Source organism: Dendropsophus ebraccatus, chromosome 9 (genome assembly GCF_027789765.1).
Source record: "Dendropsophus ebraccatus isolate aDenEbr1 chromosome 9, aDenEbr1.pat, whole genome shotgun sequence".
In the NCBI taxonomy this organism is placed as follows: domain Eukaryota; kingdom Metazoa; phylum Chordata; class Amphibia; order Anura; family Hylidae; genus Dendropsophus; species Dendropsophus ebraccatus.
This window is the reverse complement of record NC_091462.1, coordinates 77,496,356-77,511,280: the sequence shown is the minus strand read 5'-3', so window position 1 is coordinate 77,511,280 and position 14,925 is coordinate 77,496,356.

Sequence of the window (14,925 nt, the reverse complement as noted above, 5' to 3'; positions counted from 1 at the left end):
ACTTAGACTAAATTTCATCTTAATTTTCCCATGTTGCACCACATCTCCTATTGTTTTTGTACCTTTATTGGCCAGAGATTTTAACACCCCTATTTTTTTCACTTCAGTTAATTTACTATTGTTCCATAATGGGGTACTTTCCAAATAAGTCCCTACTTCCCCTTTAAGTGCTCTCCAAAGTCTACCCAAGGTATTCCCCAGTGGGCCCTCATCTATCATTCCTGCTTCCAGCCTCTGAAACACATCGTAGTCTAACTCCTCATCCTTTTTCCCAAGCTCTAACAAAAAAGTACTTTCCCTCCATCTCAATAACCAAACCAGCTGGGAGACCATAAAATATGTTTCAAAGGCCGGAAGACCCAAACCTCCTCTACTCCTAGGGATAGCTGAAAGCTCGTACCTCATTCTAACCCTTTTTCGCCCCCAAATCAAATAATTCATCATAGTTATTATCCTCTTAAAGTGCCTTCTCTCTATCCAGGTTGGGGCAGCCCCAAATACATAAAGAAATTTTGGGAGACAGACAGCTTTAATTAAAACTATTCTATCTATTCTTGCCAAAGGGAGTCATCTCCATACCTTAAAGTTTGTTCCTTCCTCCAAGACCTTTAACTGGGGGAAGGATCCCCGAAATTCCTTATTTAGGGGCATTAATATCGACTTGTCCCAGTTGATTTTAATCCCTGAGTAACTGCCCACCTCCCTTATTAAATTAATAACCCTCGGAACTGCTATTACCGTGTCCTGCAAAAATAAAAGAATGTCGTCTGCATAGAGTGACACTCTATCCCCCTCACCCTCCACCCCAAATCCTACAATATGTGGATCACTCCTGATGTAATTTGCAAGGGGTTCTATAGTCAGGGCGAAGAGTAAGGGGGAGAGAGGACACCCCTGCCTCGTTCCCCTACCCAACCGGAAAGGGGCCGAACGCTGGCCATTAACATTGACCAGAGCGCTTGCCTCCCTGTACATTAACTTTACTAATCCTATAAACTTTCCCCCAACCCACACTCCTCCATAACTGCCCAGAGGAACTCCCACTCCACCCTGTGAAAGGCCTTAACTGCGTCCAGTGACAGGATGGAGTGGGATCCCCGACCACCAGCAATCTGCATATTCTCAAACAGCCTTCTTATATTATTTTTGGATAGTCTCCCAGCTATAAAGCCTGTTCGATCAGGATGTACTATCTTCCCTATGACACTACTCAATCTTTTGGCTAGGACACCTGCTATTATTTTAATATCTGTGTTTATCAGAGAAATAGGTCGAAATGATTCTCTTTCTAGGGGGTCTTTCCCTGGTTTCGGGATCAAGATGATTTCTGCTTCCCCCATGGACTTGGGCAGCCTTCCCGTTTCCACTGAATAGTCTATTACTTTTTTTAATACTGGTAGCAGTATGTCTTTATGTTGCTTATACAATGCAAAGGGAAGGCAATCCCTCCCCGGAGTTGAACTGTCCGCTGTTCTTGCTAGGGCCTCCTCCAGTTCTGCTACTGTTATGGGTGCGTCTAACCATTCCCTCTGATCTTCATCCAATTTTTTCATGGCCGCCTTCCTAAACAGGTCCCTAAGACCTTTTTTATCTTGGGCGTAGTCTGAAGTGTATAAGTTCTCATAGAATTCCTTAAATTGGTTTAATATTTCATCCGGGGAGTTAACTATCCTGAGGATGTTTTAATTGCTAGTATTTCTCTATTCCCTCTCTGATTTTTAATAATATTCATTAACCCCTTATTAGGCAGGCTTGAGCCCTTAAATTTAGCCCTACCCATAAACCCCAGTTTAGTTTTGGCCTTAATAAGCAGATAGTTATCTAAGTCCTCTTGACTGGCAATAAGTTTTTTTTTTTACATCAGTTGAAGGAGTGTCCTTATATTCCCTTTCCTGTGCCTGTAAATTACTTTTTAATTCTAATTCCCTTGCCCTATACCCCTTCCTTATTTTACCAATAGTACAGTAATACTTATCACTGATTATTGCTTTTACCGCATCCCAAACAGTGTTAGGGGAAGCAGAGTCCCAATTTATAGAAATTAAATCCGACAACTCTGTTCCAATTTCATCTACATTCTCCATCAATTTTAGCCAGTGCGAGTTAATTTTAAAGAATTCGTGTGCCTCTAACCCTCTGTGTTCCCACTTCCACCATTAGGGGGCTGTGATCTGACAAACACCTCGACATATATTTAATATTTGTGATTCTATCTACCATATTTTTGCTTACTAAAGCTATATCTATTCGTGACATAGTGTTTTTTGTTTTATTCCAGCAAGAATAACTTTTTTTTGGGGGGGGGTTCCTACGCCACCATATGTCAATCAGTCCCATCTCATTCACAATAGTGGTGAGAGGGGAGTGATTGGGATTCTTCAGGGGAATACAGAGCCTTAACCTATCTAACTGTTCACACATAACTGCGTTTAGGTCTCCAACCAATAATAAGGGGCAACTCTCACGTTTCTTCAGATATACCGCCAAGGCCTCCAGAACCACTGGTTTGAATGGAGGGGGTATATATACAAAGGCTAGCACACATTCTAACTCTTCAACCTTACAGTGAAAGAATATACAGATGTAGCCTGTGTTAACTTGATCGCAATGACGCATTTAACTCGACACTCTAATTGACTTAACATAGCTTCCTGACACAATTGTTGCGTCAGGGATCATGTTAACCCTTGCTACATCTGTAAATCTGCCATCTTGGTCTATCTTACAGTTAAACAGTTCCAATTTCAAGCTCCTATGCACCAGCACCGAAACCCCCCTAGCATAGCTGGAAAAGCAGGAGTGGTACTGTTCCCCCCACCATTGCTTAAGTGTTCTGGAAATTGAGTCCTCTGTTAAGTGTGTCTCCAGAAGGCATACTATAACGGGCAGGTAGTTCTTAATATGGTTCATAACTGCCAACCTCTTTCTACTGTCCACCAACCCCCTGATGTTCCATGTTACGACCTTAAAGCCCATAATTTATTAGTATTCTACTCCAAAATGTACCAAGTCCATAACCATATACAGTATAATAGGAGGATTGACAGAGAGAGAAACCAGTCCAAAAAGAAAAAAAACCTCAGACCCCCCCCAACCCTCCCATCCACACCATCCCCCCATAATCCAGGCAAATCTACCCAGATTTCTAGCTTGGAGCATCAACACTCCAAACCCCCGGATCAGAGAAATACAAATTACACTTCACAAAGCAATAATATTTTCTTAGTCACACGACTCCTTACAACCCCTTTCGGTCCATCCAGTCCACTGCTTCCTTAGGACTTGAGAAAAACCAGGTTTTGTCCTCATAAGTGATTCTAAGTTTCGCTGGAAACAAAAGGGAGTATCTTATCTGCTTCTGCCGCAGTCTTTTTTTAACGTTGAAATAGGCTTCCCTCTGTTTTTGTGTCTCAGTAGCATAGTCCGGGAAGAACATTTATCTTACTGTTATTAATTCTGATGTCTCCCTTTTCTCTAGCACACTTCCAGATTTTTTCCCTGTCTTGTGAGCTTAATAACCGAAATAAAATGGCTCTTGGGGGTCTCCCTGGGGGCAAAGGGCGCATTGGCACTCGGTGGGCTCTTTCAACCGAGAAAAGCTCAGAGAAGTTCTCTCTTCCAAATTCCTTTATAAGCCACTTCCGAACATAAGTCTCAGTCTCTTTACCTTCCTCCCCTTCCGGTACCCCAACCATTCTGACATTGTTACGTCTGGATCGGTCCTCCAAATCCACCACTTTCCTCTTAAGTATACTGTTCTCATCCATTAATTTCTCCCAATTTTCCTTTAAAGGTCTGGACTCGTCCTCTAAATTACTGATCCTCTGCTCTACCTCTTGGAATCTTTCTCGGATTTTATCCAAATCAGCTCTCATAGTCATTATTTCTGACCCCATGGATCCTACCTGCAATGTCAGTCCATTAATTGAAAGATCGCATTTTTTGATTGCACCCAGTAATTCCGGCAACCAACTAGGTCGCTCCGGGGTACCTCCATCCATTACCCCCAGGGATTCCCTCCTATCCTGAGCCATGTCTCCTCCACTTTTTTCCCCTGCCTTCCCCTTCACTGTGGGAGAACCAAATATTTTGTCAATTTTAGCTGTGTTCTTCCCAGGCTTGTTGTTTTTTCCTGGGCTTCCCTTGTTGGCTTTACTAGACATTTTGTTCAAGCAAGCACTCCAATTTTCTCCTTATATGATACTCTTACAGTGGAAGGGCTAGCTGATCAATTAACCTCTTGTATACTTTACTAAAACCAAGAGAGTGTTAGTTCATACACGTTCACACAGCCGCTCGTTGCTCTCCAATAATCAGTGCTCAGTCAACTCTCCCAAGTAAAGGTATTAGTCTGCAAGGGTTAAAGAGAACCTATCATCTAAATTTCACTGTCCCTAATATTAAAGTATATCTTTCCCTAAGTCTATCTATGAAGATACAGACTGCCTTTGCAGTCTGTATCTTATGCCTTACCTACTCTTTCGTATCTGTGTAAGCAAGGCCGGGCGCCGCCATCTTGATGACGTCATTTGCGTTCCACCGTTGGAACGCAAGTTGCGTCATCAAGATGGCGGCGCCTGGCCTTGCTTGCACAGAAACAGAGGATTAGGTAAAGTAGAAGATACAGACTGTAAAGGCAGTCTGTATCTTCATGAAGTCTATTTATGAAGATACAGACTGCCTTTGCAGTCTGTATCTTATGCCTTACCTACTACTTCGTGCCGATGCAGCAGGGCCGGCGCCGCCATCTTGATTACGTCTTTGCGTTCCACCGCTGGAACGCAAGTTACGTCATCAAGATGGCGGCGCCTGGCCTTGCTTGCACAGAAACAGAGGATTAGGTAAAGTAGAAGATACAGACTGTAAAGGCAGTCTGTATCTTCATGAAGTCTATTTATGAAGATACAGACTGCCTTTGCAGTCTGTATCTTATGCCTTACCTACTACTTCGTGCCGATGCAGCAGGGCCGGCGCCGCCATCTTGATTACGTCTTTGCGTTCCACCGCTGGAACGCAAGTTACGTCATCAAGATGGCGGCGCCGGCCTTGCTGCACAGAACAGAGTAAGTAAAGTAGAAGATACAGACTGTAAAGGCAGTCTGTATCTTCATGAAGTCTATTTATGAAGATACAGACTGTCTTTACAGTCTGTATCTTCTACTTTACCTAATCCTCTGTTCTGTGCAGCAAGGCCGGCGCCGCCATCGTGATGACGTAACTTGCGTTCCAGCGGTGAAACGCAAAGACGTAATCAAGATGGCGGCGCCGGCCCTGCTGCACCGGCACAGAGTAGTAGGTAAGGCATAAGATACAGACTGCAAAGGCAGTCTGTATCTTCATAAATAGACTTCATGAAGATACAGACTGCCTTTACAGTCTTATACTTTACCTAATCCGCTTGTTTGGTGTAGCTAGGCCGGGGGGGGGGGGCGCCATCTTGATGACGTGACTTGCGTTCCAGCGGTGGAACGCAAGTGACGTCATCAAGATGGCGGGCCCCCACCGGCCTTGCTGCCGCTCTGCATGACGGGAGTTTCCTGTCTCGCGCTGGCTCTTTTGAAAAGAGCCGGCGCAAGGCGGGAAAGTAAAACAGAAATATTTAAAAAACGCAGCTTTAAAATTAATTAATTATATTTACAAATATTGTTAAAATTAGGATTTACATCTAATTGGGGAATAAAAAAAAATTCATTTTCGCCTGTGATTGGTTCTCTTTAACCCATAGCTGCACCATAGCTGCATAGCGGCGACCCCCCTCTGAACTGCCGCGATCCCGGGTGCCGCATGTAGCCCGGGCTCGCGGCTGTTAGCGGGCACGGTCCGATCGCCGTGCCCGCTAATTAAGTACTTAGAAGCAGCTGTCAAAGTTGACAGCTGCTTCTAAATACTTGCTTTTATACATCCCTGGTGGTCTAGTGGGGGGATCGCCCCCCTGCGGCGCGATTGCGGGGGGGCGATCCCTGCATCCATACCGGGCCGGGGTCTGCTCCATAATGGCGCTGATCCCGGCTCGGCATTCTATTACTTTTGGCTGCAGCAGCCAAAAGTAATAGAACACCGATCTCATGGATTCATGCAGTATAACTATACTGCATGGATCTCTATGAGAGATCAGAGTGCATATACTAGAAGTCCCCCAGGGGGGCTTCTAGTATATGTGTAAAGTAAAAGAAAAATGTATTTTTAATAACACAAAATCCCCTCCCCTAATAAAAGTCTGAATCACCCCCCTTTCCCCATTTTATAAATAAAAATAAATAAATAAATTAATAAACAAACATGTTTGCTATCGCCGCGTGCGTAATCGCCCGAACTATTAATTAATCACATTCCTGATCTCACACGGTAAACGGCGTCAGCGCAAAAAAATCCCAAAGTGCAAAATTGCGCATTTTTGGTCGCATCAAATCCAGAATAATTGTAATAAAAAGCGATCAAAAAGTCATATATGCGCAATCAAGGTACCGATAGAAAGATCACATCATGGCGCAAAAAATGACACCTGACACAGACCCATAGACCAAAGGATAAAAACGCTATAAGCCTGGGAATAGAGCGATTTTAAGGAACATATATTTTCTTTAAAAGGTTTTAATTTTTTACAAGCCATCAAATCAAATAAAAGTTATACATGTTACATATCGTTGTAATCGTAACAACTTAAGGAACATATATAACGAGTCAGTTTTACCCCAGGGCGAACATAGTAAAAACAACCCCCCCCCCAAATTAAAAAAAAAACATTTTTTTTTTCAATTTCACCACACATATAATTTTTTTCTGGTTTCCCGGCACATTTTAGGCAAAAATTACATCTGCCATAGCAAAGTACAATTAGTTGCGCAAAAAATAAGGGCTCATTTGGGTCTCTAGGTGGAAAAATGCAGGCGCTATGGCCTTATATACACGAGGAGGGAAAAACGAAAACGCAAAAATGAAAACTGGCTGTGTCCCCTAAGAGTTAAACAACAGGAAGCTAGATGGTTAAGGTTGTTAGATATTAGTTCAGACAGGAGACTCCATACATTTTTGTGGCTTCCAATAACCTCCACCCTCCTTAATGTGGCTTTAGTCACACTTTTCACGGAAGCAGGAATCAGAATAAAGGGGTTAGCACTACAGTCATTTCCCCCAACTTGCCCTGTTACCGTCTTTTCCAGTCAGGATCTGGACCAACGCAAATCCTCAATCACTGTGTTAAGACTCCGTCTTCACTTGCACTTCAGGCCACTTCAGACTCAGAATCAGAGGGATTCACTTCAGTACTGGATCACTTTCACTGACCCCGCCTCAGCATCCACCTCACTCAGGCAAGGGGAAGGCCGCTCTCACCAGCCCACCTTTAACCTCCCCTGAAGCCGACTTGGCAGCGCGTCTGGCTTATGGCTCTCCTGCGGTCCTGGTCTCCGCCACTGCCTCGCTCTGAGGTGAGCTGCTCTCACCAGCCCGACCACGTGTTCAACAAGCCACTGTTGCGGTGTCACGCCGCTCTCACCAGCCTCACCGCAAGGTGTTTTTTGGAGCGGGCACCTTTTCTTCCAGGGTTGTCCTGAACAGGGATATATGGTTCACCACATCTCATACAAGGGCAAACAGGTTAAGCATGCCGGGGCTGCAAAGCCATGCGACGCCACATAGGATCCGGAGGTCCGGCAGCGGAGGCGTGACCTAGTTCCACCTCATGCTCCACCCCCCAGCTTTCTCTATTCTTACTTCCAATGTTGGTCCTGAGGGGACTGGGAAGCCTCTTTCACACATTTAAAGGGCCAGTGTGGACCTCTCAAACTCTTCATACACCTACCCGCACTCAGCAATCGCCTTAGTGTTCTGCTTAACATTCTGTGTCTGTGTGTGATTTGTGGTTCCTCACTGTCCATAGCCGAGGTGGGCTGTATCTGATCCTGTTGGCCATAGGTTGACCCATGTTTGTCTATTGTATTCTGTCTCCGCTGATCCCTCCTGTACCGTACTGATTGTCCTATGCACAACCTGGACTATTGACCCAGAACCTGCGCTTTATGTCTGGACCCTCTTACCTGTTCTTGACTCTACCTCTGCATGATCCCCATGTACCAATCCAACTCTCCAGTGCTTGTCTTGTTTATATATAGTGTATGCTCTGTGATGTGGCCAAAAAATAAAATCTCTTGTGGCCAGAGGCAGAATCCTGGATGCAACCACAAGAGTGACTGGCAGAGCAGAGAACCAATGGCTGCTTGCTATGACAGTCCACTGTTTTTACCTGTAAGGGCCCATAAGGAGCCCTTGCAGTTAAATACAAAGTTGCAGGAGCAGACTACCTTCTGATTAACCCCTTATGTACTGCAGTGTGTAAGTGACCTAATGTTCAGAAGACGAGGATATACTGTATATGCTTACTGCTCGACGCCCTGATGTCTGCAAGGAGCCCTGTAATTGATGGTGCAGCTGGAGAACAGAGGTCAGGGGTTATCAGAGAAGATTTCTTTGTCCTCTGCTTGTTAACTTTTTTGTGTTGCAGCATGTAAGTAAACACTGGGTCACTTACACACTGCAGTACATAAGCGGTTAAGCAGAAGGACACACGCTCTTATCTTCTCCCCCGGGCCCCCTCCTGCACGGGCCTTATAGCAACTGCCTACCCTGCCCCTATGGTAGCTATGCCACTGCACAGTATGGTGGTATTGGTCAGGTGTGTATTGGCAGTGTTATCCAGTCACAGTATGGCTGTACTGTTCAGGTCTGGTGTGGTGGTGGTAAATGTGACGCCTGGAGTGATTACCTACCAATCCTGTGGTGAGAATTCTGTCAGACAATATGCAGACTGCTCTAATCTTTGATTCAATGAGGAAATTTGTTTATGTTTTAAGCAGTTAAAAACCATGACCATGATTTTTTTATATATTTTTATTTGTCTAGAGAATCCTTTTTTTTTTTTTGCACAGCTTGCTGTCATTTTTGTCATTTTACTTTTTTAGTTCTATTTTTCCCCATGTTTTGGGATGCATTGGGACCATAGAACATAGAACAACTAACGTATTGCAGTGTCCTGGGGTGTTATCAATCTCCTATTTACCCTGCCTATGGCTTTAAAGCGACTCTGTACCCATAATCTGCCCCTTCCTAACTACTTGTACCTTATTATAGTTGCTTTTAGTCCAAGATCTGTCCTGGGGTCCGTTCGGCAGATAATGCAGTTATTGTCCCATAAAAACAACTTTTAATCTTGCAGCCCTGTGTCAAATTGGTATGGCCTAGAGTGTCTGTGCATTAGGCTTCTACCGCCTCTCGGTCCCTCCTCCACGCCCTCTTCATTATTAGAAATGCCCCTGGGCAGGTTTTTATTCTATTCACCACCTGTCTGAGCACTGCACAGGTGCCTTAACAATCCAGCACCTGTGCAGTGTTCAGACAGGTGACAAATAGGAAAAATCCTGCTTGGGGCATTCCTAATGGTGAAGAGTCAGTATCCTCCTCCACTCCAAGGCGGGTAAAACAGGCGCAGGTCCAAGAGGTAATAGTGATATAAAATATTATAAAATTTATTAAAAGAATTATGCCAGCGACACAACGCGTTTCGAGACCGGTCCAGTCTCTTTATCAAGTGTCTAAAGAGACCGGACCGGTCTTGAAACGCGTTGTGTCGCTGGCATAATTCTTTTAATAAATTTTATGATATTTTATATCACTATTACCTCTTGGACCTGCGCCTGTTTTACCCGCCTTGGAGTGGAGGAGGATACTGACTGTCTTTAATCCCTGTGGGGATTAGTCGGGAGTGGCTGCGGTTCATTCACATGCTATCAGTAAGAGTTGTGCCTTACATCAGCACAACCTACTCAGGTGAGAGTTCTATGTGCTTACTTTCACCACTTCAGCCCTGTCTGAGTTACGCTATGGAGCGCTGTCTTCTATTTTGTTTGTTAATGGTGAAGAGGGTGGGGAGGAGGGACGGAGGGATGTTGCCAATCCACAGACAATCTAGGCCACGCCAATTTGACACAGGGCTGCAAGTTTAATTATTCAATGGTGGTTTACTAATCTAAGAGGTGGAAAGAGATTTACTGTTGGGAGATAAAATACCATATCTGTGTTAGGGTACATTCACACGGGCGAGCCCGGCAGGTCCTGGCAGTTCCCATACACTGCATACTTGCTGCGGTCTAAACGACCGCAGCGAGTATGTAATTATACCGCCCTTAACCCCTTCTGCTCCCGCCCGGCTCCCCCGCTTAAGCATACATTACCTGTCCTTGCTGCTCGGGTCCGGCGTCCTGCTCTCCCATCCGGCCAATCAGTGTGTTGCCCAGCTGCAGCCACTGATTGGCCGGACGGGAGAGCAGGACGCCGGACCCGTGCAGCAAGGACAGGTAAAGTATGCTTACAGCGGGGGAGCCGGAAGGGAGCAGAAGGGGTTAAGGGCGGCAGAATTACATACTCGCTGCGGTCGTTTAGACCGCAGCAAGTATGTAGTGTATGGGAACTGCCAGGACCTGCCGGGCTCGCAGCGAGAATCTCGCTGCGAGCCCGTCCGTGTGAATATACCCTTAGGGAACTTGCACTTTATATGGAGGATAAATACCCCAATAGATGTCCTTTTCAAATGGGAAGAATGGCGTTAGCACTTTACATATCCGTTTGTCTTCCCATTGTTCCATTGTCATTGTTTACTATTGTTTACATATGCTTTCTCTGGGGATGCATCTGCTTTTAATTCATCTGTTTTTAATGTGTGGTTTTATATGGTTTTTGTTTATTTGTAATAAATATTCGTTATTCAATAAAATTTATATATTTTGGCTAGACGTGTTTCGACAATTTTTTGTAGGCTATATGGTGTTAAGGTTGAAGTAGCATTAAAGGAGAAATACGGCGGATTATAAAATTCAGCAGCTGGCGGGGGGAAATTGATTACAAGTGCTAACTTACCTCTCCCCGTGTGGGCGGTGAGCGGACCCCAGGACCCCCACCGGAAGGCATTTTACCCCGAGTTGTGAAGATGATGACACCCCCTCCTAGTCTCTGACTGGCTGAGCAGCCAGTCCATCAGCCGGGTTGTAACGTGTCAGCTCCGGGGATCCCGGAGCCCAGCAGGGGGCCCGCAGCCTGTCTGGCCGCTCATGTGGGCCCAGGCAGTACTTGTAATCAATTTTTTCCCAGCCAATATTTTATAGTCCGCTGGACTTCTTCTTTAAAGGTCCATTTACACAGAAAGATTATCTGACAGATTATATGTCAAAGATTTGAAGCCAAAGCCAGGAACAGACTATAAACAGAGATCAGGTCATAAAGAGAAACCTGAGATTTTTCCTCCTTTCAGATCCATTCCTGGCTTTGGCTTCAAATCTTTGGCAGATAATCTGTCAGATAATCTTTCTGTGTAAATAGACCCTAATGCTGGGTTTACACGGAACGATTATCGTTCGAATTTTCGCTATAACGATCGCATTTGAGCGATAATCGTTCCGTGTAAATACAGCAAACGATCAGACAATGAGCGAAAAATCGTTCATTTTGATCTTTCATCATGTTCTCAAATCGTCATCCGTCGTTCGCTAAATATTCGCAGATCGCTTCGCGTAAACAGTCTTTCAAAGATTCACCATATGTAAAAGATGGGCTTAAACGATCTTAAAAACGATCGCAATAACGATTTTTCTTATGAATCTTCTAACGATTTTTCTCAGTCTAAATGCTGATCGTTCTAAAAATAAAATTGTTGCTTCAAAATCGTTAATCGTACGATCGGGCGAATTATGGCTCCGTGTAAACGTAGCATTACTCATACCAATCTCTGCAGTTTGTAGAAGAAAGCTCCCAATTGTTTACAGGCTTTCCAATGGAGCAATAGATTAATAACATTATCACACATCCCAATTCACTTGTTATTCACATTCGCTGATTGAATTTTTTTTTTGGCACATATGAAAGATGAAAAGATTAAGGGAAGATTTATCAGTAATGACTAAATATGAACAGCGGTATATGAAGCAAGTTTTACATTACAGTCTATACTTACATTATTGACTCATTAGACCATGTGCTGGACCTGATGGCCGACTGAGTTCATGGGTCTCATGTTTTATTTCTGATGGCATCCATGATGGGTAATGCATGATTGGCTTTATTTAATTATGTAATGAACATTGTATTTGTAATAAGCTGAGTCTAACTATGTGTTATTGTTTCCGTTGTTTCTGTTCATTGTTGCAGCAAAGCCTTCAGAGATCTGAATATCAGTCCTCTCACTCCACTGAAATGCCAAATATAATTCTAGCTAAACTGACAGACCTAGCTGAAAGTGAATACGTTTGACGTGGTTCTCTGGCATACACTAATATAATTGTGCAATCGGCAGAACTGCTGTGAGCAAACAATTCTCGGTGAGGTCTGAATACTCCTGGATTGGAGTTTCTACATTAGTGGTTTTCTACAATTTGTCCTTACATGCTTATTTCCTGCAGACTGTCAGTGTGGATCTATTATCTTTTTATGTTCACGCTTATATATATTCCCCCCCCCCCCCCCAAACTGCCTTGCCATTTAAGTTATATACATAATGCCATTGAATTATATATATGATTTCTAAAACGGCATACTGGAAAAACTGCAAAATAACAGTTACATATAGAGCAAATGTACTGTACAGTATATAAAGAAACTGGGGAAAAAAACACATTGTTTATTGTTCTCATTTTTTCTATAGTGCCATGTGAGTCACACTTTATGGCACTCAGCACCTACATGCAAAGGAAGCAGCTGCAAAAGTACTCCGTGCTCTGCACAATTATACAGAATATGAAAGTATGAAATAGGCTGGCGGCAGGGATTTCAGTGGTCTGTAGCTACAGCCAAAGCTATAGAGTACTGACTGAGGAGCTTTGACTTTCACAACTGCTGCCACCACCTCAGGGGACAGTTCTTCCACCTGGAACCTGAATTTTTACAGGATTAACACTCAGGAAAAATCCGCAGATGATTGCATTGTTGTCTCTAATAAACAACCATGGTTTAGTATTTTTCTTACAAAATAAAATTCCCCTTAAAGGAATACCGGTTTATTTTTAACTTACTGTATACTCAATCCAATTCAAAAAATAGTCAGTTTTATTGTAGATCTCTTGCAACTTTTACAGTAACTTTATAACTAGCTGCTACATAGTTATATAAATGATGTAGAATATACAATAAATGATTTAGGCTATGTTCCCACGCTGTACAAACAACAGCCATTCCTCCATGAACAGTGTGGGAACACAGCCTAAGGCCGGGTTCACACGCTGTAAGACAGTGGCCGTTTTGTGACCCGGCCATGTCACAGAATAACCGCTGTCTCTGAAATTAATCCCGGATTAACTTAATTTCTTTATAATTGGAATGCGGACACATTCGGGTGTGCCCGCAATCCAATTAACCATAGCCCACAATGTAAGGTGCGTCCGGAGCCGCACTTTACATTGTCTGCTCTGTCAATAAATAGCGGCTGCACAAAACTGACATATCAGTTTCTTATGCAGCCACTTGGAATCCTGGCGGGAGTGTATACACAGTGTTTACACTCCAGCCGGGATTAATATGACTTCAATACGATCGGCCAATTCATTAAATAACCGCTGTGGTTGGCCGTTGTTTAATGAATTTTTATGTTGTGTGAACATAGCTTTAAAATGATTAAAAAATGAAATAGAAGAGATACAAATTGAGAGTCCTTAAAGGGGTTATCCAGCACTACAAAAACTTGGCCACTTTCCCCCCTACTGTTGTCTCCAGTTCAGTTGCAGTTTGCAATTAAGCTCCATTTACTTCAATGGAACTGAGTTTCAAAACCCCACCCAAACTAGAGACAACAGTAGGGGGAAAGTGGCCATGTTCTTCTAGCGCTGGATAACCCCTTTAATAGCGATGTTTTTTCATGGCTGACTGAAAATAGCAAGACAAATAGCCAGCTTTCAAGACGTCTCTTTTTCAGGCTAAGTTGAGCTACACTGATCTGAACGTCATTATACTACTGTAAACCTTGAGGTACTAAGAGGTAAAATACAGATGAAAGCCCTATGTTCTCTTCTCTGTCATTAGTTCTTTCTTCTAGATTCTTACAGCTCATGCTGTCCTAGGCACTCACGCTAATGACACCCCATTAGGGTGATTTCACATGCTTTGGTATTTTTTATGCAGATCTTTCACAAAAGTGTATGTGTTACATGTAGATTTTGTAGCAGATTGACATAGGATCTCACCCATATACACTGAAACTGTTTTATATTTCTTTTTTTTTTAGTGTAGGGTGAAATTGTAATATGCATTGTATTTGTATTCAGAAAAATTATAATGTGGGGCCCCCATAGTAACATCATTTACTATATGTACTGTAGTTATGTACTATACATGGGGGGCTCTCAAACCTTTTTTGCTTGGGCCTTACGAATGAATAAACACTTCCACATAGCACTTAAAGGGGTTATCCAGCGAAAATCTTTTTCTTTCAAATCAGCTGGTTTTAGAAAGTTATATAGATTTGTAATTTACTTCTATTTAAAAGTTTTAAGTCTTTCCATACTTATCAGCTGCTATATGTCCTGCAGGAAGTAGTATTTTATTTCCAGTCTGACACAGGGCTCTCTGCTGACATCTCTGTTGGAGACAGGAACTGTCCAGAGCAGTATCATATCTCCATAAAAAACCTCTCCTGCTCTGGACAGTTCCTGTCTAAGACAGAGGTGGCAGCAAAGAGCACTGAAAAGACTGAAAACAACATTTACTGTAGAACATTTAGCAGCTGATAAGTACTGGAAGACTTGAAATTTTCAAATTGAAATAAATAAAGATCTATATAACTTTCTGAAGCCAGTTGATTTGAAGAAAAAAAAAGGTTTTAGCTTGATAACCCTTTTTATACCACTATACAGAACCCATATTACCCAAGTATTAGCAAAATATGACCACACA